The sequence below is a fragment of the Gorilla gorilla genome, chromosome 6, assembly GCF_029281585.2.
Source record: "Gorilla gorilla gorilla isolate KB3781 chromosome 6, NHGRI_mGorGor1-v2.1_pri, whole genome shotgun sequence".
Lineage (NCBI taxonomy): Eukaryota > Metazoa > Chordata > Mammalia > Primates > Hominidae > Gorilla > Gorilla gorilla.
Genome location: NC_073230.2, coordinates 154,083,258 through 154,097,568, shown reverse-complemented (window position 1 = coordinate 154,097,568; position 14,311 = coordinate 154,083,258).

The following is a 14,311-nucleotide window of genomic DNA, read 5'->3' as shown; positions in this document are numbered from 1 at the left end:
AGATGAGACCACACACACACACACACACACAAACACTTTGACCCACTACAGCCAAATTATATTTTTATAGAAAAATAATAGTTCATTAAAGTGTACATTAACCAGCATCATTCTTTACTTATCTAGCCATTTCCCTTTGGATAAAGCCAAAAATCCTGAACACGGCTCTCCAGCCATATCTCACAGCCTTTCTTTTTCTAATCCAGCAATCCCTGACATCTCTTAAACCCCCCAGAACCTTCAGCATGGGGTGCTATTTCCACATCTCTTTAGCAAACTAATCTAATAGCTTCAATTTTTGAGAAGAACTGTCCCTGATTCATGTGCCAGGTTAGATTCTACTATTACATCCTTCCACCACAACCCATATTTTTCTTCCTTGCTGTTGAGTCCAGTCATGATTATTAAATTCCTTAATATCTATAGAACTTATTATGTACCTGGGCACTGTTACAAATATTTTCCATGTATTCAATAACTTAATTTATCTGCATAGTGTCTTTTGTACCTGACCTGTGGTAACCTACATAGATAAGCTCTTGAAGAAGTTCTGTAATTTTCCTGTAATATCTGTTGCAGACTGACCTGAGCCAATTTGTTCCTCCAACAACTGACAGGTTGTTTTGTGAAATAGGAGTCTCCTCTAGTAATTATAAGGAGAGAGGAGCTATGTGCCTCCTCATATACATGCTCAAAATGCTTATGATCGAATGGTATGAGACAAAATAAGTCTCCAATAAATTATTCTACACCATGTACATTTATTAGCCAGAAGGCACAAAGACTCCCCCACAGCCTGCACCTTTCAAGTGAAATCCCACTTTCTACACTGGGACACCCTGAAAAGCACTTTGCTGGAAAGGTTCCCATCATGCACATGTAATGATATTTTCTCTGCAATCTCAGCCTGCGTTTCCATCAGATCTGGGGTTAGCCTTCTGTTAACTGGAGTAAGAAGGAGCAGAGTTTCCAATGGATAGGTATTAGACTGCTGGGCTCGCTGTTGTTTTATACTTTGCTTCCCAAGGCAACGCTAGTTTAGTTTAAATGTACCTAGTTTCCAAAGCTTCCCTCCTCCATGCCAGGGGGCTGGGATTGCAGGGGCTTCTGCCCTCAAGACAGGCTACGTCTGAATGTTGAGACCCAGGTAACCAGTGTAGAAGGCTGCACTCTGCCTTCACCGTGAGCTCCCTCTTGAGGGCCTCCTATACTTTCCCCAGCATCATCAGCCTTAGGCTGGAAACATCTCTTCAGCAGTGGCTAAATGCAGTGAATCTCAAAAAAGAAAGACTGGAGGGCTCAATTCTCTTCCGTTTAGGAGCAAATTGGTTTACTTTCTCCCAAAGGAGAAGCTTTAAATACATAGAGCAATTGGAAAAGGCAGTAAGCATCAGGTCAAAACAAAGAAAAAGGTAATATTCTATCATTCCTTCAAAGCAATGTTGTTTCTTTCTTATATAACTAACACGGTCCACTCGAGGGATGCTTCCCAGAGCAAAGTAATTCTGCTCCAAAATGACTTCTGTCTTCTAAGAGAACAACCGCAGCAATAACAATAACAAAAATGCCTCTAAATGCTATTGAACTCACTGTACATACCTATAATCCTTCCCAATCATTTTATCAGGGCTCGCATAATGAAGCAGAAGATCTGAAGGCTAAAGGTGTCTTTGCGTTTTCCTTTCATTCTGTGTTTACAGTTACTCTTTAAAAGCCTCTTATTTGTTATTCATTTCTTCAACAAATATATATGCATTTACTATATTGCAGGCACTGTGCTAGGCCCTGGTCCAAGGACCAAAAATGGTAATCCACGTGAAAGTGTTTCATCATGTATTATACAAATATAGGAAAAAGTATTACTACTACTCATCATGGCCCTGAGAGTATACATCTTTTTGCAGGAAAGTTCACATCATTAAGGAAACAGAAGGTTAGGGATGCTTTGTTGTCTAACGGTATCACAAAGATCTCAGTCTCTTGAGTTGAATAGTTACTAGAAACTACCCACAGTAACAGCCTAAAACTCAAGTCAACTTCCCACGCTGCAGGCTGCCAGACGAAGTGTGGAAGTTGGAAGGACACAGTAGCTGTGTCGCAGCTGGAAGCGAAGCTGATGCAGCAGGCAGTGCCCCTCACAGCGAGCCAACAAGTTCACGCAACTGCGGGGGAGGCTTTCCAATAAACCTTGTGCTGCTGTTGTGATAGAATTTCAAACGTGCATTTCATTTCGCCTAGGTGTACAATGCTACAAGTAGGGAATCGGGATTTGCTGCAAGAAAATGATTTAGTTTGGAGTATGAAATTCTCCTGGGTGTTGATCTGTAGTTAGTTCAGCAGTGGAAGGTCTGTTGTGGCCCATTCCAAACAACCCTATCGACAGTGTGATGAGAGCTGCTTACTTTGTATGAAGGGAAAAGAGAGAGAAAGGTAAAATTACCTGTGGATTCCTTCACCTCTACATCCCATTGCAAATATCCTAATCTCCTCCAGAAGAGGATCCTCTCTGACTTAATCAAATGACTACATTAAATAAAACCACATGAGCTAAGGGGAAAAAAGACACAGAGAGCTTGTCAGAGCCAGGGAGAGAAATGCAAAAAATACACTTTTTCCAGCTCATTCATTCATCCTGCAAATACTCATTGAGTGTCCACTATGTGCCAGGCACTGATCTAGGCACTTAGGCTAAAGCAATAAACAAAAGAAAGAAAAATGCTCATCATAATGGTACTTATATTCTAGCTGAGACAATAAAAATAAACATAATAAATATGCTGTAGAATTGTTTTAATATAGTTACTCATATAACCATAAAGGTTTACTTTCCCTCCGCACAGTCTGTTATATGCTGGGTTCCTGCATCCGTCTTGTGAATGTATCATCTGAAAAAGTGACATCTGAAGTCACTGTGCTGAGAGGCAAAAGGAGATAAAAATAGAGGCGGCAAAAACTCCCTCAGCTAAGAAATAACACATCTTATTTCTGATTACATTTGATTGGCCAAATGTGGTTGCATGCCCCTATGCTAATACAATAAGAGCTGGAAAATCTATAGTAGCACCTAGTTAATGAGCACTGAGGGTCTTTGTCATAGTATGTTAGAAGGTAAAAAATGTAATGAAAAAGTAAATACTAGTGGAAGGGGTATTAGGAGCAGAGAGGCACTGAGCGGTGAGCAGTTTGCAATTTTAAGTAGGATGGTCAATGCAGGCCGCAATTTTCAAGTGACTTAGGAAAAAAGATTTGAAGTCGAGGGAGTTATCCATGCAGATATTTGAGAAAAGATATTTTTAGGCACAAAAAATAGCCAAATAAAAGTCATAAGGCAAGAGAGTGTTTGGCTTGTTTGAGGAGCTTCCAAAGAGGCCACATAGGTAGGACAAACGGCATGAGGGGAGGTGAGGAAGAGTCAAGATCAGAGACATCAGAGTTCAGGTCAGAGAAGGGATTATTGTCCACTCTAAGAATTTCACTTTTTTTTTTTTTTTTTTTTTTTTGAGACAGTCTCGCTCTGTCACCCAGGCTGGAGTGCAGTGGCGCAATCTCAGCTCACTGCAACCTCCGCCTCCCGGGTTTAAGCAATTCTCTGCCTCAGCCTCCTGAGTAGCTGGGATTACAGGTGCCCACCACCATGACTGGCTAATTTTTGTATTTTTAGGAGAGACGGGGTGTCACCTTCTTGGCCAGGCGGGTCTTGAACTCCTGACCTCGTGATCCACCTGTCTCGGCCTCCCAAAGTGCTGGGATTACAGGCGCGAGCCACCATGCCTGGCCCAAGAATTTCACTTTTAACTCTCAAATGGGGGACTTTACAGAATGTTGAGCATGGAAGTAACATGATTTACATTTTAAATAATCACTCTGGTGATGTACCTGAGAACAGGCTATCATAGGTAAAAAAGGGAAATAAGAGTATAAGTCAAAAGACTTTTGCAATAATCTCAGATAAGATGACTGAGAAGTGACTGACTCTATATTTATGCTGGAGGTAAAGCCAACAGGGTTTCCTAGCAGATAGAACATTGTATGTCAGAGAAGAGAAGAATCATGGGCAGATGCCAAGTTTCTGGCCTGAGCATAAGGCAGGATGGAGTTGTCATCACATGGGCTGTGGATGGAGCAGGTTTGGGATTTCACCTAATGGAGACATTAAGCTTAGATATTCAAGTTTGGATACCTAAGTGTTGAGCTAATTATAGAGATCCAGGTTTAAAATATAACTTAGGGACTTACTGTGATATAGATGGCTTAAGAGATGAGATTGGATGAGATCACCAAAGGAGTAAGTATAGACAGGAGAAGAAGATTAGAAGTTGAGCCCAATAGTAAAAGGTCAGCAAGAAAGGGAAGATCCAATTTAAAAAAAAAAAAAAGCCTGAAAAGGACCAATCAGTGAATTGCAGGGAAAACTGATCATTTGACAATTGAATTTGGTGAGAAGAAAGTCACTGGAGATATTAGAAAGAGATTTTCCAGTTAAAAGAAACAGAATGTTCAGTGAAGAAGTAGAGACAATGTCCGATTTGGGTTGAGAGAAAACGAAGGAGAGGGAAATTGGAGATACAGAGAACACAGAGCCCTTTGAAAATGTTTTGCTGAAACAAAGGAATGAGGCACTGGCAGGAGAAACTGGGGTTAAGAGAAGGATTTGTAAAGATCAGAAGTTAATCTTATGTTTATATGTTGATTTGAATTTTCCAGTAAACACAAAAATTAATGATGTAAGAAAGAGAGGAGAGAATAGAAAGTGTCATGCCCATGGGTATGCAAGGAAGGATGGGATCTGGACTACAAGGGGAGACACTAACCTTAGAAAGGAAACTGGATCAGGGGAAAAAGAATCTAAAATGACTCTAGAGAAGGATAATTTTAAAAAGGGGTAGGAAGCACTAACATAAGGTAGCAGACAGCATAACAGAGCAAATAAGATAATAGAGTTAGAAGATGGCTTTTTTTTTTTGAGACAGTCTCACTCTGTCACCCAAGATGGAGTGCAGTGGTGTGATCTCAGCTTACTGCAACCTCCGTCTGCCAGGTTCAAGCAATTCTCCTGCCTCAGCCTCCTGAGTAGCTGGGATTACAGGTGCGTGCCACCATGCCCGGCTAATTTTTGTATTTTTAGTAGAGACGGAGTTTCACCACATTGGCCAGGCTGGTCTCAAACTCCTAACCTCAGGTGGTTCACCCACCTCGGCCTCCCAAAGTGCTGGGATTACAAGCGTGAGCCACCACGCCTGGCTGCTTTTTGGTTTGTTTTTGTTTGTTCGTTTGTTTTTAATGGATTTTACAAATTCCCTGAGTTGCCATTTAATATATCTAGGCTGGCATGGGCAAAACAATTTGCAAACTTCCTTGCATGATTGATTAACCGTAAGGCTGAAGTTAGAAATAGCAGGAACAATTGGAAACAAAAGACGCGCTAGTCAAATGTGGTTCTAGAAAAGTAAGGGAAAGGAGGGAAACTGAAGAGGGGAGACAGAGAAAGAAAGGCACACAGGGTCTCATTTTCTCCTTGTTTTACTTCCTCCAGCCTTGAGAGAAAGGGATGACTTGAGAAACATTCAGATATTTGAGAGGAACTGCAAAGGCGAAAAGCTTTTTCCTTGGTCCATTTTGGTTGCTCCAAACACACAGGCATGGAGGGCCATTGCTCTCCAACCTACTCTGGTACCACCCATCAAAGGATGCTGCTGAAAACTTTTATTTATCCAAAGGGAACCCAAGTTGTCTTTTGTTACCATAATATGTGAATAAGACCAGAAATCTGTGCAAGTGTGGCTGAGGACATTGACAGAGCGGCCCTACCTGGCCAAAGAAGAAACAGACCTTGGAGAGGGTCCTCACTATCAACATCGAGGCAATGCTGAATTGCTGAATCAGCAGAAGACCACTGATTCCTGAATAATCCAAGAAAAATTATCCCAACTCAAAGACACCAGCTAAAAACCCAGAAAATTCATTTTGATCAAGAACCAGCATGTGGTCCATGGTGCCCATTTACTCTGACATCACAATGTAATGTAAGCTCCTAGATTCCCCAACCTTCTCCATACAACCCAAATACAAAATGGCATCGTGGAGAGCAGAAGGATGGTGATAGAAATCTGAGAACCTAAATATTTTTACGTAAAGACAGTGAACACCACTGAAAGACAGGAGCAGTGTTCAGTTGTCCCTCCCCTCCCTAACTTATTGCAGCTACACGGCTGTTGAGGACGAGCATCTCTTCTGTTGGTTCAGGAAGACCCTCTTATTAGTTCAGGTCAGTGCAATAATAATCATTTAAATATTTTGAATCTCCATCCTAAAAGTACTCTCTAAATTGTTGCATCAAGATAGGTTGTTGTATTAGTCCGTTCTCACATTGCTATAAATACCTGAGACTGGGTAATTTATAAAGAGGTTTAATTGACGCATAGTTCCACAGGCTGTACAGGAAGCATGGTGGCATCTGCATGGTTTCTGGAGAGACCTCAGGAAACTTACAATCATGGTGGAAAATAAAGGGGAAGCCAGCACTTCACACAGTCATGAACAGGAGTGGGGGACAGTGAACAGTGTCATACACTTTTAAACAACCAGATCTTGTGAGAACTCATTCACCCTATTGTACCAAGGGGGAATGGTGCTAAACCATTCATAAGAACTCTGCCCCCATTATCCAGTCATCTCCCACCAGGTCCTACCTCCAACACTGGGGATTACAATTCGACATGAGATTTGGGCATGAACACAGATCCAACCATATCAGTTTTAAACCTAACTTACCTAAAAATTAATTTTCCCTCATTCTTAGAGGGTGAACAATTATGAAGACCAGAAAGGTTGGAGACAGAGTAAATGAACTCTGTTTCCCCGACATTACACCATATCAAGATAGTGGTTTAAGGAAGCATAGCACCTCACTGCAGGTCAGGCAAGCCCAGAAGAGCGTGGGTGCTGAGACAGTTAAGGTTACAAGGAATCGGAAGAAGCATTTACTCCTTTGTTCATTTAACACATATCTAATAGGTGTCTTCTTTGTATGCATGAGGCATGGCTGACAGATAAAACTATGTTAATCAGTGTCCTCTAGAGAAACTGAACCAAGACAATATATATATGAAGAGATTTATTATGGGAATTTGTTCATATGATTATGAAGGCCAAGAAGTTCCACAATATGCCATCTGCAAGCTGGAGGAAAAACCAAGAAGCTGGTGGTGTAATTCAGTCAGAGACTGAAAGCCTGAGAACCGGGGAGTTGATGATGATATAACTTCCAGTCTGAAGCTGGAGAAGGGTGAAACATGGGGGGCTGCAGGTGTCAGACCCAGAGGCCAAAGGCCCAAGAACCGGGAGTTCTGATGTCTTAGGACGGGAAAAGATAGATGTTCCAAATTAATCAGAGAGAGAAAATACGCTCTTCCTTCTGCCTTTTTGTTCTATCTGGGCTCTCAACAGAGTGAATAATGCCCACCACATTGGTAAGAGTAAATCTTCTATATTCAGTCTGCTGATTCAAATGCTAATTTATAAAAACACCCTCACAGACACACCCAGAAATACTGTTTTCGCAGGTACCTGGGCATTGCTTTACTCAGTCATGTTGACACATAAAATTACCCACCACAAGACTATACCAAAAGTTACCAAGATACTGTTCAAAAGGCCAAAGGCTTTAATCCTAAATGAGAATATATCCAGTTCTTACTTTATATGTTTATTATCACCATCAAAACAGGAAATTTTGGTTAAAAAATGAATATAAGGTATTCTGTTTGGCAATATGAGATTAAACATTATGAAAGTATTCAAAGTAAATAACAGCAGGGATCCTTTCCTAGTCATTTTTATCCTCTCTGTGACTCTTTGATTTGAAGATTATAGTCCTTAACTAATGCATTCATTTCAGCTACCTTCTTTCCTTTAACATCAGATCTGTAAATTTTATATAATTGCATATTGGTCAATGATTTGCAGAATACTGAAAATGTACTGCACATTTTTATATGATTTGGAAAACACTTTACAAATACAGATTTTTAATAAAAATAGTGAAATGTATACATATTTAATATGTATTATAAAATGATGCATTTCAAATAATGAAAATTAATGTATTAAAGAAATAAGATGCAGTTTTTAGATTTTATTGGGAACCAGTTAATCTAATCATAAATGAAAGTAGCAACATAACGAAAGAATAAGCAATGAAATTCATTTTAGGAGAAAAGAACAAATCTAGAATACCATAACTGAATCAGACTTGAAAATGATCATCTGTACAAGATTTTATGCATATCTACGATGTGTTAAGTTCATAGTTATAAGGGAAAAATCATCTAAATTATTCATGTTCTTTGTGTAATACACTTTTATCAAGTAATATTTACATATGCTAAAAAGCATAAATCTTGAGAGTGCAGCTTGGTGAGTTTTGATGAATATATGTACTCATACAACCAACACACCAATCAAGAAATGGGACAGTTCCATTACTCAGAAATGTTTCTCTGGTCCTTTTCCACTTGATCTCTCCTACCAGAGGAAACCACTGTTCTGATTTCTATTTCCATAAATGAATTTTACCTGCCCTAGAACTTCATATAAATTAAATCATGTATTTGGAACTCCTTTGCTTTTAGTTTCTCTTGCTCAGCATAATTGTATTATTTCTTTACATTATTGCATGTGTCAGTAGTTTGTTCCTTTTTATTGCTAAGTTTTCCAAAGTAAGTACCGTTTCCCATTTCCACCAAAATGATGCCACAGCCTCAGCAACACTAGGTGTTTTCAGTAACTTTAGTCCTTCTTATGGATGTTTTTTGACAACTTACTAAGCCCTTTTCCATATGCTTGTTGATCATTTGTATTATTTTGTGAAGTGTGTTCAAGTCTTTGCTTATTTGTATTTGTTTTGTTTGTCCTCTTAGCATTCACTGTAAGAGTTATATTTTTATTCTGGACATAAGCCCCTGTCAGATATATGCACATTGAATATTTTTCTCTCAGTCTATGGCTTGCTTGCTCATTTTGAATGTATTTTATCTTATTTGTAGCTCATCTTATAATTTTATTTTATTTTTTGGATGGTAAGATTTTTTTAAATGTTTCATTATGTCTGGTTTACTACAGAAACATACAGCAAGGTATATCACCTAATTCAGGTGGAAAATAAGAAACTGGATTTCTTTTGGAGGGAAACAAGAGTTAACTAAGCACTAGGTGCACATGACCTCATTTAATATTCAAAGCATTTCCATAAGGTTAGATTATTCACTTCTAAGTAAACACTTGAGCTAAGAGAGGTTAAATTAATTGTCAAAAGGTGGGCCAAATATTTAACCAAAGTGTATCCAAATTTGAAGTTTATGTCCTTTCCGTTATAAAACACAGATTCTTATTGAGAAAGGGAAATGATCCAATTTCACCCAGACTTTGACACAATTCTCCCTGACATTGCATTCTTTAGTTCCCAACACCTGGTGCCAAAAAAGCTGCAAGAGTAATCAGCAACCTCTATTACAATATAAAATGAACTTTTCCCTAAAATTATCCCTCAGAAAAAAAAGTCACCTTATATTTGAGTTTTAAAAAGATTTATTACATTACAGAGGACACTGTCATTTACTTTATTTTGAGCAGTAAACGCAGTTTGGAGAAAATATATTAGTCTAAAACAATGTTCCAGTTTTGAGCACTGAAAATAGATAGAATCTGGTTGGTTTGTTTTTTAGCTAACAAAAAATACAATTCACGTTTGGTAATAATTCCTGTAGAAATATCTCCAGGTCTTTGGTTGGATTTGGTATTAGGGCAATGCTAGATTCTGGAACAAATATATTTCCAAATCCCCAAATATTCATTGTTTAAAACAATGAATGTTTAGGTCTTGCTAAGTTAATAACAAACTGCAGTCACTCCTAGATGTCCAGAGATGTTCCTCCAGCAGTGATTCAAGTACCTAGATTTTTTTTTAATTTAGTTCCATGACAAACCTCTAGAGCAAGGTTCAGCAAAGTACAGCCTGTAGAACACAGCCAAATCCTTTTGTCTATGTGTTGCCTGCGTTTGCTTCCATGATGCAATTGCAGAGTGGAGTAGCTGCAACAGAGACCACATAGCCAGCCATACTTAAAATATTTACTATCTGGCTCTTTACATAAAACAGTTGCCAACCAGCCCACAAGTGGGGAAAGATAATGTGGTAAAGGCAGATCCTCTCTGAGTCCTATCCCAGAAGCAATGCGCTTTGCTTCTGCTAATATTTCACTGGCAGAACTAGTCACCTAGGACCAACTAGTTGGAAGGGGCTTGGAAAATGTAATTTGGCTAGGAAGCTACTTTCTAGTAAAGATTCTAAACAGTGTAAGATAGCACACAATTGTTTGTGGAACCTAGCTGTTTCTGCTGCAGTTGTCATTTTAAACAAGGCTTTTAAAGATCTGTTGGAAAGCAATAGAGATCACATAAATATACACTCAGAATGAATTAAAACCCAAATGTCCTAAAGCTGGAGCTTGATAAAAAATTTCCAATAACAGCTCCATATACAGATATTAAAATTGCAGTAACTCACTCTAGACAGCTAGATAAAGTGGCATGGAAAGAATTGTGTTAGATGGTTCAAAATGCCATTGTCGTGATGGCAAAGGGGCTGCTTTCAAAACTGCAATGGCAGAGTTTGACTACAACTATTTCCCAAATATTAGGCTAAAGGACATTTTTGAATTATTATATTACCTTAAACATGGGTAACTAAATTTAAACATTAAATATAAGTAGACATTTGACTATGTCATCTATATGCCTGAGACTTTACCTATTTGTCACGCAAGGTGTAAGGTGACTTACAGTACTACTGACACATAGTTTAGCAATGAGATCTATCGATGACAACATACAACTGAAGGAACGACAAAGAGTGCAGGATCCCAAAACCCCATTGTCACTCCATAAGAGGCAGTCATGCCTTTGTGATCAGAATAGGGTATCTGTGAAGAGCCCTCCCATTGTGGAAACCCTATCCCTGTTGAACTTCATATATTCATGAATGGCATCATATAGTTATATTTATAGCCCAAGAGGGGGATCATCTAGTCTTCTGTGAAACAATATAATGAAAACTCCCCGAGTCAGGAAATAGCCTTGAATTGTTTCCTTAGACCATCACATAGCCAGCCAAGCCCAAATATTTACTGTTAGCCCTTTGCATACCATTGTTGAAATGTCAGCCCAGGCTTTTATGTCAGTTCACAAAAAGGAGAATAGGGGGAAGTTCCCAGGGTCATATCTCAGAGACAAAAGGCTTATCTCTCTTCACTCTTCATGTTAGCCAAAAAACTTTAGGGGGCAATATTGTCATTGGGAAGATTAGAGAATCACTATATATTTGAGACTGTAGAGTCTGTATGCAATGAAGTTTGTCCTTTCACTAATGAAAAAGATTAAAGAGTATCTTTATGTAAATTGAGATCAAAATTTTGGTGAAAGGACTGCAGAGACGTATTATACCAAAAGTTCTGACCTCTGTCTCCAGTTTATATTAACTTGCTTTCCTGACATTTCAGATACAGGTTAGATCTATTGCTAGTTTTTATTATCCTCCCTCATTGATATTTTTGCTGTAATTCTGGGCCCACCTGACTTCTTTTTTAGGTAATGCTGGCTCCACTTTCAGAAATTAATAAGAAAGGAAGACTGAGTAACAGTTTAGTAACTAAGGCATACGTTGTTCAGGTGCTAAAATCTAGAGCATGACGCTCAGATGCTTGTGTTTACATGAAATCAAATAATGTTCATTTCTCACTGGATTCTGAGTCTGGCACAAACTGTTTCAATTGTTATGCTATTATAAAGCATCCTACACACAGATGCCATCAAGTTTTTTCATATTCAAGGACTGTCCTCTCTTCAATTGAGTCCCATCTTAGCAAAATAAAGGAAATTCAACTGCTAAAATTAATTGCAACATCTTACTTTTCTTGCATTATAAAAAAAGTTTATTTTTGGCTTTAAGAGACTATAGCCAAGGCCCAAACTGCCAGAGTAATTTAAGAAACCTCACTGCTCTGCCGAGATCGTGCCACTGCACTCCAGCCTGGGCGACAGAGCGAAAGAAAAAAAAAAAAAGAAACTTCAAGTCTCTTACGATAGGATAATACATTGAAAGGAAACTAACACTCACTGAGCACGTACTACTGCCATTCATTAAGCATTTATGTATATTGTATTTCATTTTCTCACAACAAAATTATAAGGGATATATTGTTATAACCATTTATAAATAGGAAAAGTGAGACTCCAATTGGTAAGGTATCCTTCTCAACATATGCTGGAATTAGTATTTGAGCTCAGGACTGTCTGAACAGTACTTATCAAGACACCATCACAAAGTAGATGGCTTCTGTTCCAGTGGTGCTCAGGTCCAATCTCTACATTCCTAGGAAAGTGAATCTGGTTAACTCACCCTGGGTTAGGAGTCCACACTTGGATTGAAAAGCTATGGTCAAGGGGACAAGTCTCATTAGACAACCACAGTTACTGGGGACATCTCTTGTATATCCAGGGCAGTCCAAAAAAGGAGATGGAGGTGGGGGGTGATCCATGTTCCATGCAGATGCTAAGAGAGGAGATGGCTACACAGGAGACTGCCTTATTATAATCCTTCAGATCTGATAGGAATACCCTGCAATATTTATCGGCCTATTCCAAATCTTCTCCTTTCACCAATTCTCAGTCAATTGTCTTTCGTTTTCTAATTTGAATCTGCTTCCCAAATTGGAATGAGTTCTCTTTTAGCTATGGTATTGTGCCTGAGTCTGGAATCCCACTGCTAAACTCTGTTACTCTCCTGGGGCTGGCAAAGGCCATCTCCTCTGGACTTGGCTTTTACTAAATCCCAAGCTCTACTCTTTCTTAAACTATGGGCAGCCTTCCACTGGGCCACCTGTTAGCATTTTCATAAGTGACTTCCTAAAACAAATTGAAATTTTGTCTCTCTTAAACAAGCCAGTAAGTTATATTTTGTGTAATCATTAAATACTACCTTCTCTGGCTGGGCGCGTAATCCCAGCACTTTGGGAAGCCAAGGCGGTGGATCATTTGTGGCCAGCAGTTCAAGGCCAGCCTGGCCAACATGGCGAAACCCCATCTCTACTAAACTACAAAAACTAGCCAGGCGTGGTGGCGTGTGCCTGTAATCTAGGCTACTCTGGAACCTGAGGCACCAGAATTGCTTGAACCCGGGAGGCAGAGGTTGCAGTGAGCCAAGATGGCGCCACCACACTCCAGCCAGGATGACAGAGCGAGACTCCATCTCAAAACAAACAAGCAAACAAACAAAAAACTACTTCCTCAAAATTTATCTATTTAACCATTATAAACAACCTATAGCATAAATCCACAGCACAAACTTGCCACACAAGAGTCATGATTAGAAGCTTGTTCACCTTATATTCTCTAAACATAAAGAGCTCTAACATAACATATATGGCCCCAGTTTATACCATATAATACAAGGTTATATAAAACGGTCTAGTGCCTAGCACAGACCCATTAAACATAAGGCACTGAAGAAATATTTGTATATTTAATTTGAGCTCCCCTGAAAGAGACAATGTATTACTGAAAACCACAACATAAAAATAAAGTTGCTTAAGAATTTTATAACTTCTTTCCAATGTATTTTATATTTGTGTGTATATGTGTATATAGGTGTCTATACATAATTGGCTTATTTGTATGCATACATACATACACATATTATCTATTATACATATATTACAATTTAGATCATATTCTACAATATATATTTATTACATATTATATATAATTGGTATATACACAAAATGTACACACACAAATATATGATATTCTTTGGGGTGCATATGTACATATATGTCTATATATACACACACATATCTTTCCTTTTCTAGTCTTATGTAAAACTAATCTATACGTTTCACTTTTAACAAATTATTATGCATTCATATGCACACTAGTCATTTTAATGCCTAAGAAGTGTTCTGATATTTCAAGTAGAAATGCTAAAACATGCTTTACTTCAAAATCATAAAGTACAGTGCATCTTTTTGAGCACAAATATCAATAATACAGATAACACAAATTTCAAATTAGATAGAACTTTAAATCTTCTATTCCATTTAGCCAGTTTATGGAACAACAAAAGCAATATGGGAAGGCAGAGAAAGATATGGGAGGAATTTGCTCACTAACTTTGAAATACATCTTCCTAAACATATCCTCATTCAAAGTCTAAGACAGACAAAATCCTTGAACTTCTGAAAAGGAAACCCCTTTGGCA